General features: G+C 34.0%; 1 pseudogene; it reads left to right on the plus strand.

Moving 5' to 3' along the window:
* The first annotated feature begins 568 nt into the window (after window positions 1–568).
* LOC125157876 (ATP synthase subunit g, mitochondrial-like) lies at window positions 569–878 on the plus strand (annotated as a pseudogene).
* The last annotated feature ends 17,000 nt before the right edge of the window (window positions 879–17,878 follow it).

Genomic DNA, 17,878 nt, shown 5'->3' on the forward strand with positions numbered 1-17,878 from the left:
TGGTCCAACTGTTATCACTGCCTCAGGAAGCAATTATATTAAACAGTTGCCACTTATTGTTTTTGATTCTTTTGATAACCCAGGGAAATGCTGTTCCCAGTAAGTTCAGAGTCAGATCAAGCAAAAACATTCCCTGAGAGTGGGGGTTTCTGGGTAATTGCCAGATGAGTCTAATAATGGCAGTTCTCTAGGGATGGGGATTTAGAGTGTTCCAAGCCTGTATTTCCCCTTCTAGTATTATTCAGTAGCTGGTGTTAATGCACTATGATTACTAGACTGATTTCAAGGATACCACAGAGCTGAGGAGAAGAAAATGAATATAAGGGCAAGCAAAACCTGCTGTTATTTACAAGATTAACCATTTTTCTTGAATAAATGCTTCTTGAATGGTTGTAAATATTTGGTTAATTTCCAGAGTTTTGGAAAAAATGGTTTTAATAATTTTTATTACTGTTTTTGTTTTTGTGGAGGAGCCGACTTTCAGACGTCCTTACTCCACTATTCATAAGGTACTAGCTCCATTTTGTACAATTTAAAGATTTTTTTTTTGACTTTTCATCCTGGAACCATGGCCCAATTTGTCTGTAACCTTGAGGAGAAGGCCCTGATGCTGGTGAATGCTGCTGTGACTTATGTGTAGCCTTGACTGGCCACATTTTGGCACTATGCCAAGGTTGAGATGGTTCACCTAACCCCTGCTGACATCCCTGCAGCTATTCAGAGCTTGAAAAAAAATAATCAAGAGTGCTCAAACTGGTAGCTTCAAACAGCTCACAGTTAAGCTCTGCTAACTGGTTTTGGTGGCTGCTGAGGTGTGGATGTGGTTTTATGTCAGTGAGATCATGGGTAAGTGTGGCATCATTGGCTATAATGTTTGAGGACCAATCTTGAACATCTGTTTTTGGTTTCTTATTTGAGTGTTCTTGGACCATGTGTGATCAGACTGGTATTTGAATAAAATAAGATAATGTATCAAAAAAACAGTTTTTATATATTCTTACTATATTTATCTTTGATATTTTCTAATTTTGTTAAAATTTAAAGTAGGATAGATTACTCACTTATAAATTATGAAGTATAGTGAAGAAAAGAACCTTTTGCTTTTTGTTTATCCTGTACCCAGAAATCTTCCTAAATTACATAATCCATTTTGATAGTTTTTCTATAAAGTGGAATTTCATTTTTAAAATAATTTTTTAATGTTTATTTTTGAGAGAGAGAGAGAGAGAGGAGAGAGAGAGAGAGAGAAAGTGTGAACAGGGGAAGGGCAGAAAGAGAGGGAGACACAGAATCTGAAGCAGGCTCCAGGCTCTGAGCTGTCAGCACAGAGCCTGATGCAGGCCTTGAACCCATGAGACATGAGATCATGAACTGAGTCGAAGTCGGACACTTAACTGACTGAGCCACCAGGTGCCCCTAAAGTGGAATTTTTTTAGTTTTCTAGATCAACAATTAAATCAACCACAAAAACAAAAAAAGTTTCTTGGTTTCTAATATATACACTAATTATTTTAGTCTCTTATTATATTGAATAAAACTTATAAAACAATTGGCATGGTTGCCAATCTCATTGATTTATTTCTAATTTATTTAAATTGACTTCAGTAATCTACAAATAAAATAATATTTGATGTTGGCTTTTCATGAGTAGTATTTTTCATAATTACTATTCGTATTTTATTGAGTCATACTAAGAATTTGTTGTGGAATGCTATTAGACATCTTTTCAGTATTTAAATATATAACCATATGGTTTTCTTCACTTAACTTGTTAAGATAGTGTGCTTTATTTATCTACTTATTAATGGTTAAAATGATGAACAATTTTTACAATTTTACAGTTAACTTGATTATTTTGTGTTATTCTATTTCCTGATGATTTTGATTGTTAATATTTCATTTAAATGTTTTGTGTGACATTAATATATTGTTTTTGTTTCTAAATGAAAGAATAACTAAAAACTCAATTCAATTATAATTTCCTTATCTCTATCATTGAGGTGAGACTTTTAGATTGCTTTTATTACCTACAAACTCCCACTTAACTGGTTGATTTAATATATTTTGTACTTTTAGTTCCCAGCTGCTATTATCTATTGCACTAGTACATAGATTTTATTTCAACAATTCTTATAAGAACAATAATAAAATCTACAATAATTACGAGGAGTATAAGGAAAAGGAAGAGCAGATAAAATTGGTGATGGGTTAGTTAAGACCTACAAACAAGGGGTGATTGTCATTACTGAAGAATACTCCAGAATATCATATTAATAAGAGAGAGATACAGAGAGACAGAGGAGGAAATATACAGCTCATTAAAGAACATAATAGGCAAAAGAAAAAGGTGGGATTCGTTTTTCCTCTAAGATTAATACCATGCCTGTAACTGCATTCCATCATTGGACTATGGTCTATTTTCATTAGTTCTGTATTTAATGTCAGTCATTACAGAAACAACTATATATTTTCTGGTAGGTATTGTTAAGATGAACTATGTGATGTGAATATATTTTTAAGTGTCATCCACCTTACATTATTAGAGTAGAATTAACTTAAATAAAGTGAAGTAATTCTTAAAATAAGATTTGGGTTAATCATTTCTGATTCTAAACCTGGAACTCTGAGAAGTTTTAGTTGTTCTTGTTGTTGCTGCTGCTGTTGTTTTCCTCTTTATTTAAAAAAAATTTATGGGGCGCCTGGGTGGCGCAGTCGGTTAAGCGTCCGACTTCAGCCAGGTCACGATCTCGCGGTCCGTGAGTTTGAGCCCCGCGTCGGGCTCTGGGCTGATGGCTCAGAGCCTGGAGCCTGTTTCCGATTCTGTGTCTCCCTCTCTCTCTGCCCCTCCCCCGTTCATGCTCTGTCTCTCTCTGTCCCAAAAATAAATAAACGTTGGAAAAAAAATTAAAAAAAAATTTAGACTTACAGAAAACTGATAAAGTCATACAGAAGTCCTATATTTCCTTCATCTAACTTCTCCTAAGATGAAGCTCTTACATAACAATAGTAAAATTATCAAACCCAGGAAATTAGCATTGGAACAATGATTAATAAACTGTAGAACTTCTTTCAATTTTATTTAAGTTTTAACTAAACTCTCAACTTTTTTAAATTAAGTTTTTATTTTAATTTCACTACAGTTAACATACAGTGTTATATTAGTACCTGCTGTACGATACAGTGATTCATAAATTTCATATATCACTCTGTGCTCATCATGACAAGTGCACTCCTTAATCCCCATCACCTATTTTACCCATTCCCCCATCTCGCCTCTGGTAACCATCAGTTTGTTCTCTATACTAAGCTTTCAAGTTTTAACATTTTGTCTTCTAGGATTTCATCTGGAGCTTTATCTTCTCCAACATGTCACTGTTCCTTTTTTGTTCTGTATCTTCCATTACCTTGATAATTTTGAAGAGCAGGGGTCAGTTATTTTGACATAGATGTATTTGTTTTCTTTTGTAAGTTATAAAATAAAATGATGGAAACCAGAAGCCCTTCCTATGGTACAAGGAAATACTTTCTAGGTCTATAGAGAGCTACAAATTTAAATGACTAAGATCATTAAGTCTGCAGACTATATCTGGAGGTTCTTTCCTTACAATGGAGAAAAATAGAAAGGGATTGGAAATCCAATGAACTTCCCAATATTTGCTCTGGTGCATTCTCCAGAATATTCAGAAACCTATTTTTGTACCTGAATTGAACAACTCAGTTCTGATCTGAATGGAAAATGGATAATTTTCTCTCAAGATTGAGATATCGTAATTAAACTGATCAGAGAATAATTCATTCATTTGAAAAGATATGTGAAAATGAATATGAAGATAACCATGTTTGCATATTCAGAGATTGGCTGTCTTGTTAGATTCATTATTCCCAAATAAATGGTAAAGTTATTAAAAACAGTATACTTTTAAAAAGACTGAAATTTAAAAAACAATAATAACGAAGAAGTATAGAAAGATTTCATGCAAGTACTGTAATCATATTACTGTTGAGGTGGAAGTAATTAGCTAGTATAAAAAATAAGGAAAAGTCACAGAGCTTAGGAACAAAACTATGGCTGGAGAAAGTCTGTTTCATGGAAAAAAAACTATGAAAAAGTATCTTCAGGCAAATTTCTCCCTTGATTTATTACAGTAAATTACTCTTCCTTTGTTCAAACTAAACTAATGTCACATGATTTTTTTCTACCTTGATATAAAATAGTTAACTGAGGGAGTCTGGTTTTTTTTTTTGCAAATTTTATTGAGATATAATTCACATATAAAATTTGCCCTTTTAAAGTGTTTGATTCCATGTTTTTACATATAGTAAGAACGTTTTGCAACATCACCACTATATAACTGCAGAATGTGTTTTCCATTTCCCCAAAAAGAAATCCCTTACCTAATTAGCCGTCACTCCCAGTTGCCACCTCCACCCATCCTCTTGCAACCACTAATCTAGTTTCTGCCTCTATGGATTTGCTTATTCTGGATATTTCATGTAAGTGGAATCATACAATGTGTGTTCAGTTGTATCTGGCTTATTCAATTAAGAATAATGTTTTCCAAGTTCAGCCACTTTGTAGCTTGTAACAGTACTTCATTCCTTTATAAGGCTGAATAATGGTCCATTATCTGGAAATACAACATTTTGTTTATCCATTCCTCAGTTGATGGAGATTTGAATTATTTCCACTTTTTTAATTATTATGAATAATGCTGTTATGAATGTTCCTGTACATTTTTTATGAAGACAAATATTTTCATTACTCTTAGGTATATACCCAGTAGTAGAATATTTAGGTATCCTGTTTTATTTGAGGAACTGCCAAAGTGATTTCCACAGGGGCTGCACCATTTTACATTCCTTTCAGCAATATATAAGAGTTCCAATTTCTCCACATCTTCATCAACATTTATTAGTGTCTATCTTTTTCTTATATATGTACATCTTTGTATATGTTTTTTTTTGGAGAAAAGTTTATTCAGATCCTTTGTCCATGATTTAATATTGGATTATTTGTGCTTTTATTGTTGAGATGTAAAAGCACTTTATATATTCTGGATGCTAAACCCTTATCTGGTACATGCTTTAAAAAGATATCCTTCTGGGGCGCCTGGGTGACTCAGTCGGTTGAGCGTCCCGCTTCAGCTCAGGTCATGATCTCACGGTTCTGCGTCGGGCTTTGTGCTGACAGCTCAGAGCCTGGAGCCTGCTTCGGATTCTGTGTCTCCCTCTCTCTCTGCTCTTCCCCAGCTTGCACTCTGTCTCTCCCTCTCTCAAAAATAAATAATAAACATTTAAAAAATTTTAAAAAAGGATATCCTTCTACTCTGTGGATTGTATTTTCACTTTCTTGACGATGTCCCTTGGTGCACAACAATTTTTAAGTTCAATTTATAAATCACTTAATTCTTTATATCTCTTGTGAGAATTATGAGTTTATATGTGAAAACTGTTTATAACAGCACCTGATGGTAAGCATTATAGAAGTGTTGGCTGCTGTTGTTGTTGTTATATAGTTCATAATGTGACCTTTAATGCAAGAGAAGTATTTTCTTAATTTGAGTATAAGAAATATATTGGCTATAGTTATACTAATGAAGTATTAAATAAAAATGTTCTAACCAGCTATTATGCACCTAGGAGTATGATAGGAATAAGGGATATTTATATATAAAATACAGTACTTGCTTTCAAGAAGCTAAGTTTGAAGAAATGACATAAGCATTTATCCATGCCTAATGTGGATAACCAAGCTCTGGTGATATACAAAGGAAAAACATAAGATCCCTACTCTCATGGAGCATCTAAACAAAAAGATAAACACATAAGATATATATTAAATGTCTAATATGCTGCACTAAAACAGGTACTATAAAATTACAGTAAATGGGCATAGTAATGAAAGTTCTACAAAGTAAAACTTTTGAGAAATTAATATATTACATATAAGTCCTAAATTAATGACAGATATTCAGAAAAAAGTCATATATAAAGGCGTTATTTTATGATGATTAGCTTGGCAACAGCCTGAAGATTACATTACAGAGGAGTCCGGGAGGAAAGTTAAGATGATTTATCATGCATAAGATCATGAGTGTTTGTTCTCCTTGTGTCAGGAATAAAAAGGGATGTGAAAGGGCAGATAAGAAAAATATTTCAAAAGAAATGTCTACTGTGGCATTACAGATGATTCTCTAATTTCAAGATTGAGAGACATAGGGAATAGTTCCTTTGTTCATTTTATATTCCTTTCAATTAAGCAGCACTAAATAAATATATGTTAAAGTGTTAATATTTGGGATGTGTGTATGTACGCTTTTCAATATTTCTTGTTTGTTTCCAAGAAAGGTTTATATTGCTTTCATGAGAAGGAAAGATTTTTATTAATAAATATTGGATTAAATTTTGATTTTTTTTGCTTAAGATGTTAGACAATCACAAATTATATTTCATATGCTTTAGTTTTATTGTGTTTCATCTAAATATGTCAAAAATTTCCATTACTCTAAAGTAAATTTGAAATGTCAAATAGTTGAAGTAAAACAAACTATAATTATTTTATTTTTCATCAATTTTCTTCATTATACCTTCCTTCATATGTTGACACCATATTCAACTTGGATCTCTTTATTAAATTTAATTTGTTCAATAAAATTTTATCAGTCACCTACCATATACTCCTGAGACAAGGAAGAAAAACACACAGTCTCTCTTCTTCAAGCTTACAATAAAAAGGGAAAGTCATGTTAAAAAAAAAACAACTAAGAGTGATACACTAAGAGTTATAATGGAAATTTTACAATACATACTGGAATCCCCCCCCCCAAAAAAGAAGTGATTAACTCTGGTAGAAAGAAGAGATGAGGAAATCTTCATAGAGGAAGTGACGCTTAATCTGAGTCTTAAAATATGAAGAGGATTTTAACAACAGAGAAATGGGGAAAGAAGTTTAAAGCAGAAGGTTAACTGATATAGAAGTGCAAAGCATGGAAAAGCATTGCAAATGTGGAAAATGGAGAAAAGTTCTAAATTGGCTATAAGGGTCTTGAGCAACTTGATCTATTATGAAGACATAAAGATACAGGAGAAGGAAAAAGAATTTGACAGATGAAGGTTTTAGATTTAGTCATGTTGTGTTTGAGTTGCCCATGGAACACCTGCTGGAAAATATCCAATGATTGGTTTGAAACACATGCACATGTTCGCAGACACACAGAGACACACAGATAGACAGGTGTACACACACACACACACACACACACACACACGCAGACTTTTCCCAATTCCCTTATGTTACCGTCCTTTTACCATATCTATCTATCCTGTATCAATCCAATTATCTTTTTTCCCTCTCACTGTGGTTTGTTGATCACTTGATCGCTGCAGTGGAATATCATATAACTATGCAAGAATGTGCAGAATATGTGCCATATAAATTTATGGTTTTCAATCTCATCCATTCTTCAGGGCCTACAAATAATTTCCCTATGCATCTCTAGTCAGTTCTTTCTTGTCTGGCATAGCAGTGATTTAAGCTCTTCAAACTTCTCCTCCCTCCTTCATCCTCTACTGAACAAATGACCTTACCTCCTTTCTGCCAACAAATATACACATCTCTCTGCATCCAACATATATATATTCTTCTGTAAGATTGGAAGAGATATCCTTCTTCTTGTGTAATGCTAATATCTTTTTCAACTATAAGCTGGATATCATACCCTTCAGCTCCTTGAATAACTTTTCCTTGGATGATCCCCTCCTCATATTTTCATACATTTCTTTGTAAAGCGTCTTTCTCTAGTGAATTTTAATATGATCAAAATTGGTCTCATTCTAAAAAAAATAACCTTGGGTCACCTGGGTGGCTCAGTCGGTGAAGCAGCTCACTCTTGATTTAGGCTCAAGTCATGGTCTCACAGTTTGTGAGTTCGAGCCCTGTGTTGGGCTCTGTGCTGACAGCTTGGAGCCTACTTGGGATTCTCTGTCTCCCTCTCTCTGTCCCTCCCTCTCTCTTCCTCCCCCTCTTGCTCTCTATCTCTCTCTCTCAAAATAAATAAATATTAAAAAATTAAAAAAAATAACCTCAACTTCTCCGTTTGTTAATCTTTCTCCTTTATATAGCTAAACTTTGGAAAGAGATTTTTTTTTGTTCATGCTATATCCATATTTTCCCAGCCATTCCAATCCGCCTGTTTCGCCAAGGATACCATTAAAAAAAATTTTTTTAATGTTATTTATTCTTGAGAGAGACCAAGACAGAGCATGAGCAGGGGAGGGGCAAAGAGAGGGAGACACAGAATCTGAAGCAGGATCCAGGCTCCGAGCTGTCAGCCCAGAGCCCAATGTGGGGCTGGAACTCAGAAACCACAAGATCATGACCTGAGCCAGAGTTGGTCGCCTAACTGAGCCACCCAGGAGCCCTTCCCCAAGGATACCATTGAAACTACTCTAGTAAATATCCTCCAACTTCCTTATTACATATAATAAGCACTTTCTAATTCTTTCCCAATCTCTTAACTTTTGAGTATTGTCCATTCCTGTTTTTCATTGCTCTCTTAACACACTTTCCTGGTTTTCATCTTGTTTCTCTGGATGTTCATATTCACCATACTTATTCTCAAGTTTCTTGGCTTGTATCTTTCTATATATAGTCTCCTTTGTACATCCACACCTTATCTCACTTTAGGTAATCTTAGCCACTTTCATGGTTTCAATTATCATATTCTAAGAGTGCCTGGGCAGCTCAGTCAGTTGAGCATCCAACTTTTGATTTCAGCTCTGGTCATGATCCCAGAGTTGTGGGATCCAGCCCCACACCAGGCTCAGTGCTGAGCATGGAGCCTGCTTAAGATTCATTCTCTCTCTCTCTGTCTCTCTCTCTCTCCCTCTCTCCTTCCCTCTCCCTCTGCCCCTCTCCCCCATTCACACACTCTCTAAAATAAAAAAAATTAAAAATTAAAAAATTATATTTCTAGCCCAGAACTGTTTCTCCTCAGTTTCAGATATATGTATCCACCTACTTAATGCCCTCTTTACCTGGATGTTGCTCAGCCACCTTAACCTTAAAAATTGCTTGCCACTAGGACAGGCCCATTTTGGTGATCATACAAGGGTAGTATGGCAAGCATATTTTAAAAATATTTTTACAAATATTTTATATTTTAAATACATACTAAATGTAGTTCATGAAAAATTCCTAAAACATAGTAAATATACAGTGAAAAGTGAGTCTCTTTCACTGCCCTTTCTCCAGCTACTTAGTTTTCTACCAAAGGGACCACCACTTTACTAGTTTCTTAGAAGAATTTGTTATGCTATCCCCAATAATTAAATATTCATCTATTTATTGAGCTGGATTTATGAACATTTTGAAGTTATGTTACATGACTTCACAGTCTTTTCATCCCTAATTCTTAGTCCAGTGTGTGACACAGTAGGAACTTGATAAGTCAAAATTAAATAAGTGTTAAGTTATACACTCTAATACAACCAGACAATACAACAATAATCAGAGAAATTAAGCAACAATTACATTAAGAAATAGTGTGTTTTCAAAAATAACTTGAAATTTAAATTGTATTAATTCTAATTTAGCTGTATATTCATTAAATCTTATTCTAAGCTGCATGTAGTTTGACTCATAGTGCTCTTTAATATTTGTAAGTAGTTCTGTTCATTAATAATTACTTTTATTTGAAAAAAAGCATAGTTAAAGGAAGAATTATGCTATAGTCTGATTCAGGTCATCAAGTTTATGGGAAATCTACAGGTTCAGATTATAAACTCCCCTGAACTGTAGTCTTAGTAGCTAGTCAGATAGAATAACAACTTCAGGAGTATTCTGGCCTTGAAAAACCAATAAAGTGCTAACAAATATTTTCTTAAGAAGATGAAATGAATTGGCCTAGTTAGGATATGTTTTGATGTTCAGTGAAGGCATCTGATTAAACTTGTCTTTCTCCTTTATTTTTCATGTATAATTTATATTATTTTTATAGTTACAAATCTGAAGAAAAAGCCCTTTAGTATTCACCTGATTCTTTTTAGGTCACTAAGTGAATATAAAGCTATAATTCTATCTAAAAGGTTCACAGATAATAAACCTTAAGAGCACAGGTTTTTGTAGGCAGTTAACCCTCCATTCTTCTTCCTTCCCAACTCCCTGTAAATTATTTACTTTTAAAATACATACTGTTGGCAGAAAAAGTTCATAGTGCAAGAAACACATAAGGAGAGAGGGTAGCAGCATATTCAGAAGGATGAAAAATTGCTATTTGAGGACAGAGATCACTTGGAAATGCAAAAGTACAGCTGTTCCTGATGCAAAAAGTACATAGAAATTATTTGTGTTAAATGAAACTTCCAAAGTTCCATGGAGACCTAAAGACCCTACAGTCTAGACATTCCATTGTGCTGTATGTCACCTAGACATAGCACAACTTGACCTCATTCTTCACTACACTGAGAGTGACTTGTAAAATGTAATCCCAATTAGCTCAGAGAATAAAAAATCCCAATTTTGACTTTAGCACATTGTAGAGGACCATAAGAGGTCAATAATTATTTTCTAAATCATTTATTCCCCTTCCCAGGATTCTTTTCTTCAACCTGACTTTCCCTTATCCAAATCTGTTCATATAGCAACAAAGCAAAACAAAACAAAACGCACACACAAAAATCTCACTTGGGGCTTAAAATTGTCATGTCAGCTGTACCTGATTTTAAATTTTGGTTTTGATTCTTTAAAAATGCTAGAATAAAATATTTTCAGCTGTGTCTGAGTTACATGAGCCAAATGATCACAGATTCAGTGGGTATGTATGTCTGATATTTATTCATTTTGTATGTGTTCTAAAATAGTTCAAGTAAAATGAAAATAGAATATTAAATGACAGTGGGTGTCCAGTATGACCACAAAAGAACAGGATACCATCCTCTCCAGTAATCATGGGTATTTCATGTTTTTCTACTAATTTATCTAGGTACTCAATCTGTATCACTTGATATTGCTTACCCTTAGCAAAATTTTATGTTAGCTAAAAGAATATGGTGGATTATTCAGAAGAAGCAATCTATGTAGATTTTAATTCTTTTTGTATATTACAATGTTAATTCTAGTCTAGAAATAGTCCAAAGTTGGAGAAAGGGGTACAGTTCAGTATTACCATTCTCTGAGTGTGTGTGTGTGTGTGTGTGTGTGTGTGTGTGTGTGTAGTTTGAGAAGGCTCACACCAGGAGATTCTCATAGAGTTCTTATACTACCACCATCATCCAATTATTTGTTCTTGTTCAAGTGTAAACGTGTGCCCTGGAAACTGAATATAGTTGCTTATCTTTGCAGATAAACAGGGGGAAACAACAGAAGCCTTTGTGTTATTTGGAGATGCACAGGCATGGACCAGTTTCAGAGCTGGGCATATCCTACAACTACCAGCTCTGCAAATGTTTGAGGAAAAGAAGGGATTACAATGTTTCTTGAGGTAAGGAATTAAATCACAGTTGAAAATTATTTTTCAAACTAAATACTAATATTTCAAATTTCTATTAAAAGATTTGGGGATGGTGTTGAGTTGAGAGTGTATTGCAGGATTATGAATGATAAATAACTGGCTTGGACCAGATAGCAGTGGAAAGGATGAGAAGCGGTCATATTCTGAACAGAATATGAATGTAGAGCCAAAAAGATTTGTTGTGAGAGCATACTGTGGAATAGAGGGGGAAAAAAAGAATCAAGGATAACTCTCAGTTTTTGGTCTAAGGGACTTAAAGAGTGGAGTTGCCATTAACTGAGTTAGGAAAGCCCTAGTGCAGGAACAGACTTAGGGATATTGATATGGAGTTTAGTTTTCATGATGCTAAGTTTGAAAAGAGTTTCACTTTTTAATTTGAACAAGATTGGCCTATTCCATTTATCCACATAACAATAAATCTTCAAACTTAGTTATTTAAAATAACTATTTAATAATATTTTATGATTTTGAGAGTCAGGAACTCAAGCAAGGCTTGGCTGTGGCATTGATGAATGTCACTTGTTGGCATTCAGCTTGCAGAGGGACTGGTTTTGAGTCTCCATAAAAGTTTCTCTCACATGTTTGGCACTTTGGTGGGGATATGTGGAAATCTAGGCTGAGCTGGAACTGTCAGTCATAGCACAGCAAACTCAGGGCAGCTGGAGTTCTTACACAGAAGCTCAGAGCTATGAGAGAGTATTACAGTGAGCAGGTGAAACCTGCATTATCTTTCCTGACCTACCTTTGGAAGTCACATAACATCATTCTGCAGTAATCTATTGGTCAAATGAGACACAAGCCAAGTCAAGGTGAGAGGACATACATCTCACTACTTGATGGGAGAACTGTCAAAGATTTTGCAGTAGTTTTAAAGCTACCACAAATTCATTAGAGCATATTTAGCAGAGGATCAGCTCAATATGACTTAAGTTTAAAAGTATAACTTTGAGTACTCTGTATAAAAAAGACTATAATGGGGAGAAGGCAAAAGCAGAGAGGCAAATTAGAAGGCTATTGCAGTGATGCATGTGAAAGATGGTGGCTTTGACCAGAATGGTAGTAGTGCAAGTGATAAGAAGTTTCTTGTTTTGGATACAGTTTAAAGATATAACTGACAAAATTAGACAGCATAGATTTGAGAAAAAGAGAAGAGCCAAGTTTTGGCCTAAGCAATTGAATGCATTTACTTTGATGTGGAATACTGCAGCACTAACGAGTTTCAGAATGGGAGAGTGGGTTAGTTATTTGTCATGTAAGGTTGAGATACCTATTAGATATCAAAGTGGTAACTGTATATAAGAGCCTGGAGTTGAATGGACTGCTCATGGGTACTTATATAAATTTTCAAAATATAGATGACATTTAAAAATACAGGACTGTATGAAATCATCAAGGAATTCAGTCTAAATAAAGGCAGCAAGAGGATACATGATGATTGACTTCCAGAGAACTCCAATATTTAGAGTTTTAAAAGAGGAAGAGAATAAAGTAAATGATACTGAGAAGGAGCAGCCACTAAGATAAGAAAAAATCAAGGAGAATTATGTGTCCTGGAACCAAAGTGAAAAAAGTGCATCTGTGATCAACTGTGTCAAATATTACTAATGGATCTAATAAAGACTTAGAATTGGCCAAAGCCTTTGGCAATTTGGAGGTTGCTGTTGACTTTGAAAAGAATAGCTTTAGTGTGTTGATGGGGAGAAAAATCTGTTTTCAAGGAATTCAAGCATGAATTAGAGGGAAAAGGTAACATGAATATATAACTATCCTGAGGAATTTTCTATGAAGGGAAAGAAAAAATGAGAGATAGATGAGAATGTGTGGAGTCAGGAAAGGATTTTGAAACATGTAGGTATAGTACTTTTTCGTGATAAAAATAAGAAAGAATGAATTTGCACTGAATCAATCCATGTAATTGTTATAATTTTTTTTAACATTTTAGCTAATATCTGAAAGGTGTATTTGAATTTAAATACATATTATTAAGGTGACAGTGCATTTAGGGGAAGCAATCTACATGGGTCTGTGGTCTTAAATATTCTAAAATTTAACAAAAATAAACTCATATTATTAGACAAAAATGAATACTTAGTGAAGAAGAGATTTCCCGCCAAAAGATGTTTTCTTTGGATAATTTACTTACTGGAAGTAACTAACCTTAGAAAAGAGGGGTTAAGGAAAATGACTATCTTGTCAATGGTCTTTTCACAGTATCTCTAATGTTCTCTTCATTGCAGTTCTCACTTTCATCACCTAATGCTAGCACTCTTTATCCCTTGACTGAATTATTACAGGATAGTATTTTCCAGTTTATCCCTATACCAACTAACCTAATACTCGGCTGCAAATGTATATTGTCTAGCAAAATTCTAACTTGGATGTTTCAATCCCACCACAATGTAACCTAAGTGAGCTTTTAGGTTTATCTCCAACTACTCTTCTACCCCCCCACAGAGTATACTTTTTTAAAATAAATTTTATTTTCTTAAGTTCATATATTTTGAGAGAGAGAGAGAATCCCAAGCAAGCTTCACACTGTCAGTGCAGAGCCCAACACAGGGCTCAAACCCGTGAAACATGAGATCATGACCTGAGCCAAAATCAAGAGTTGTATGCTTAACTGATTGAGCCACCCAGGCACCCCACACAATATACTTTTATACTTTAGCTAAAAGTGACTGGTCGTTCCCAAAATTAGCCTTAAATTTCCCTGATTTCATGCCTTTCCCCATGACCACTACCTAAATGAGCCAAAACTGTATTTATGAGTAGCAGTGTAGGGAAGTGAGAGTGAAGTGAGGGGGAGGGGTGGGCAATCTATGTAGCCTGTTTTTTTTTTTTAATACTAGATCTGCCACTTTTAACTATGACCATGGAGAAGTTCATTGTTTAAATCACTGTGATTCTTTGTTTTCTCAATATAAATTAATTTGTTAGCATTATTGTGAGGATGTAAGTGTTATGTATAAAGAACCTCACAAGTATCCTCACAGATATCTGGCAAACTGAACTTGTTCAAAAGTGGTAGCTGTTATTATTATTACAGACTTGATTTAAATGAAGCCTTCCCCCATGAAATCTTCCCAAATTACTTTGCTGTATTTCCATAGTACTTTGATGACATCATAATATTAATATTTCACAATCTCTCTTGAGCTGTAGTTACTTGTGCATGCATTTTTTTCTCATGCCAGGAAATGTAGAGTAGTACTGTTCATTAAGAACAGTGTCTCTGCAATCAGAAATAACTGAAGGAAAATCCTAGCTCCTTTACTTACTAGCTGTGAGACTTTAGATGAGACACCTCTGTGCCTGAGTTTCTTAATCTATAAAATACAGATAAAAACAGTAGCCAAACTCCTGTGGGTTTTGGTAATAAATGTAAATGCTAGGTACAGCGTACAAAACATAATAAAGTCTTAATAAATGTAAAATGTACTTGGTTTTAAACTCTTAAAGGATGGAAAGTAAGTTTTGTCACCTTTGTTTTTCCACCACTATGTTTATTACAATGTGCTGTACATTCTAGGTATTCAAATACTTGTTGAATTACAATAATTTATATTAAGTCAATGGTAAATATACCAAGATTATTCATCTTTTGACTTTGGGGTAAAAAGGAGAGTGGTTAAATTAGGGCTTGAAACAGGAGCCTGATCTATGTATACTGCATCAAGGAAGTTCTTTGTGCCTCATAATGTCGGTATGGCACAGTATCTTATACTTAGTAAATGTGAGACAGATATTTATTGGGTGAATTAAATGACTGTTATTTAGTTGTAAACAAAAGAAATTTATTTTTCAATAAAATAAGTTTAGAACCAACAAGCATCAAGGAAAGGAAAATATAAAACAATCTAAAGTAAAACTTCATAGAACCTTTATGATTCTGTGAATCAGATAACATACCTCTACATTTATCATTTAACCTGAGATTATAACATGAAGCTTAACTTTTAAAAGTGTGTGTTTACACCTCTTAGACAGTAGACTTGTCACTATAATAGCTGCTATGTGAACATGTGGTAACACATAGGCATAGCAGATAGACTTTTCTTAGGTATGGGAAGCAGAGAGTGATGGAAAGACACAGGGGCCTATAAATTGCATAGTTTCCTCAAGGTATCCATAAGAGGAATTATAAAAGGAAAAGCATCACAAATGTGTGCTTGTGTAAGTGAATGTAGTCTGTGTTTTTGCGAGAGTATATGAATTAATAGTGTTCTATCTCTGTGTAGGTCTAAGTAAAGAACAAGTAATATGGACAATGAAACACAAGTATTTTCAAGCCAACTCTGACACATCTTGCAAACTACTGCAAGGTTCAATTTCCCAAGGTACAATTATGGTCACAATACTACCATTCATTTATTCATTCACTTGTGCCTTCAAAAATGTGTCTAGAAAGAAGAATGTGTCTTGAATATCTGCCATATGCAAGGCTACCTCAGGGCTGGAGATAGAATAATTATAAGACTCAAAGGGCTCGTTGTCTGGGGATACAGATAAGTAAACTGACTATGGGATTTCAGATATAACATTCAGGAGAACATCGGGTTGCAGATTGATAATGTAAAATCCTATAGATACTTGGGATAGTTGTAAAGGAGTAAGTCAGTCTCTTTAGGAAGAATATGAAAAAATAACAACATGTAAGAGATGAGCGGGGAAAATATTTGGAGTAGACTAAGAAAGAACAGCCAGAGAAGTAGGAAAGAAAACTAAGACATAGTAGTGAGGAAAGAGTTTCAAGAGAAAGTTGCATTTTTTTCAAAGGCAACAACAACAACAAAAATATTCAGGAAACGTTAATGGTTCTCTAATTCCTAATAGTATATATAAACTTACCAGAGTTACACTCAGAAAAATTTCATGAAATTCTCCCATCTACTTTTCCCACAAGCATTTTCCTGTTTATATCCTTCACTTCTACTCTTGAAGGATTTGAAATACTCATTGCACTATGAACATGCTGAAAACTTGCCTTCCTCTGTGATTTAGCTGATGTTGTACCTCTAAGTAGAATGACCTCCCCCATTAGATAAGGCACATCTGTCCAGTTTCTAGCAGTACTTATAGGCCCATGTGTTCTGCGAAAACTCTCTTGTTAATCTTTCCCACTTGTAAACTCCCATAGTACTTTTATTAATATCTTCCTTGACACTTACCATATTCCATACTGGATTATAGATATAGGTATACTGTATATACTTTCCTTATTCTTTTTATGATTTTTCATGCAAGAGTCTGTGCCATATTCATATTCAAAACCTCAGCATAGCACCATGTGTATATAGATGTTCAATAAATATATGCTGAATGCTGAATAAGTAGATGCTTGAGTACCTGTAGAACCAACATGATGATTGACACATAGTTCATTCTCAATATTTGTTGTATAAAAAATTGACAAAACAATTTCCTATTATTTAGCCTTCAAATTCCCTTTCTAATTTTCTTTCAAGCCCAAACATCTATTATCTTTGTGGGAAATAACTCTGTGACAAAATTTCAGGCCAGTGTGTTGGATACCTTGACTTATATTTCTGTATTAACCACAGTAAAAATTCAATATTAGTTAAATAATTAACCTTAATTATGTGATAACTCTGACATGGGGGATGACTATTCCATTATAATGAAAATGCTTCTTGTAAAAATTATCAAAAATAGAATATGGTGCCTGATGAATCAGTGGTTTGACAGTATTCAATGTCTTTGTGTAATTCTTGGTTCCCAGACTCAAAGACAATTTGTCAGGAAGGGTTACAGGTTATTCTTGGTTTATAAAAGAATTCTATAAATTATTTTATGTTCATTTCAGTTAAATTATGTTTATTTATTTCTACAAGATAGAATAGAACTTAATATTCTAGGTTTCTGAAAACTCCTAACACTAATCTTTCAATTTATTGTTATTAAAACAAATTTATTTAAAGAAACAATAGGGGAAGACATATATCACTATAGAAAAAAATTGGAAGTTGTTTCAGAATCTTATTCTATTATGAAATAAAAGTGGAGTTTGAGGTTGAAGTTTATTCAACGTTTATTTTCAGGGGAATCCTTTCAATTTTTTTAGAAAAATTATTTGAAAGACCAATGTTATAATACCATTATGAAAACCAGACTTCTTAGGAAGATAGTCTTTTGTGCACTTCAAAATGATTTTGGTAGATGAACATAAAATTTTCATGGGTGGGGATGGATGTATCGATCATTTAGATTACAAACAGCTTAGAAATATCTTAAGTTCCTTTTTAAAAATGTACTGAAAAGACATTATGAAAGGTGGAGTAAATCATGGTTTTTCACAACTCTCCCAAATATTTATTTGCCTAAAACCGGTACAGAAATCTGAAAGTAGA

The sequence above is a fragment of the Prionailurus viverrinus genome, chromosome X, assembly GCF_022837055.1.
Source record: "Prionailurus viverrinus isolate Anna chromosome X, UM_Priviv_1.0, whole genome shotgun sequence".
In the NCBI taxonomy this organism is placed as follows: domain Eukaryota; kingdom Metazoa; phylum Chordata; class Mammalia; order Carnivora; family Felidae; genus Prionailurus; species Prionailurus viverrinus.